The sequence below is a fragment of the Chrysochloris asiatica genome, unplaced genomic scaffold (genome assembly GCF_000296735.1).
Source record: "Chrysochloris asiatica unplaced genomic scaffold, ChrAsi1.0 scaffold00107, whole genome shotgun sequence".
Lineage (NCBI taxonomy): Eukaryota > Metazoa > Chordata > Mammalia > Afrosoricida > Chrysochloridae > Chrysochloris > Chrysochloris asiatica.
In genome coordinates, this window is record NW_006408625.1 from 2,020,775 (window position 1) to 2,022,237 (window position 1,463).

The 1,463-nt window shown below is 53.2% G+C and overlaps 1 protein-coding gene and 1 pseudogene across 1 annotated transcript in view; one reads left to right on the forward strand and one right to left on the reverse strand.

The window, feature by feature from the left end:
* The window catches only part of DAPK1 (death-associated protein kinase 1), a 274,182-nt gene that overhangs the window by 14,987 nt on the left and 257,732 nt on the right, over nt 1-1,463 (forward strand). The gene's annotated exons all lie outside the window — the stretch shown is intronic.
* On the reverse strand, nt 527-1,424 carry LOC102829077 (annotated as a pseudogene).

Consider the following 1,463-nt stretch of genomic DNA (forward strand, 5'->3'; position numbering starts at 1 on the left):
TTTTTGTATTTGTTCTTCTATCTTAGTAGTGCTGAGAGATTGATCTTCTAGCTCACTAGTTCTAGCTTCTATCTCTTCAATTCTACTCCTTTGCCCTTTCAATGTATTGTCCATTTCTGATATTCTATTATTAATCTTTTGGTCCTCTTTCTGTAGGTTTTGGATTGTTTCCAATGCTCTTTGATTGTTCCTGTAGCACTTTCCTGACTTCTTCCTTATTTTTCTCAACTGCATTGTATAGTGTTTTTTTTTTTTGTTGTTGTTATAAATACACGTTTGGTGAGCGAGGGGACAGAAGGCAGAGAAGGCACTGTCTACAGCTGGTATAGGCTGGAGGCTGGACGCTACACGGAGAGAAAGAGACAATCTGCCCAGCAGGGCAGGCCGGACAGCATTCTGGGGCTGGTAACACTTGGTTGGTGGGTAAGAGCCCGCAGAGGGTCTTGTGTAGGGCTGGGGAGGCCCGGATACTCGGAGGCTCCCTGGTCCGAGGTTTTGGGTGATGGTGGTGGAGGCAGCTCTGGGCTCAGCTCACATCACTCAGGGCCTTACGAGCAAACTCAGGCAGCACAAAGGCGGCCTGGTGCACGTCAGAGTTATAGTATCGCAGCTGTCTCTGCTCCACCTGAGTCTGCGTCAGCGGCTACACAGGCTCCTGGAAGTTGGTGCTCAAGTTCTTGCTGCACAGCATGAAGCCGATCTGGCCACTGGGGTAGGTGGGAATGGTGCAGTAGGCGTAGGCCACCACCTGGAAGAGCGATTTGCAGAACTGCCACATCTCCTTGATGAGGTCCAGGTGCAGCCACTGGCACTTGCCTTGGCAGCAGAGAATGCCGTCTCCTCCTTGAGGGCGGTCTTCATGAGCTGGTAATAGGATTCCTTGAAGAGGCTCTCAGCAGGGCCCATGGGGTCTGAGGAGTCAGTGATGATAACATCAAAGGCATCCTGGATCTGTTTCATGAACTCAAAACCGTCACCCACGTAGAGGGTCAGCTTTGAGCTGGAGTAGCCAACAGCCATACTTGGCAGGAACTTCTTAAGAGACTTGAATGACATCCTCATCAATTTCACACTGGACCACAGCCTCCATGGAGGGTGCTTCAGAACTTCCTGCAGGACACCCGTCCCTGCCTCCAATGATCAGCACCTTGCATGGATTGGGGTGGCTGCAGAGGGGTAGGTTGGCAATCATTTCTTGATAGGAGAACTCGTCCCTCTCTGTGCACTGGATAACGCCGTCCAATACCAGCACGTTGCCGTAGGTTTACTGCAGAAGACAAGGATGTCTTGGTACTGCAAGCGCTGATGGTGCAGCAGCTGCTCCACCTGCAGCCACAAGGCCTGGCCAGGCCCAGGCTGCAGGTCTTGCGGAACCAGCCCTCGCGGATGGCGTCCGGGTAGGGGGCGGCGGGGTCGGGCTCCATGGCTGGCGGGTGGCGCAGGGCATGGGCTGGGACTGTAGG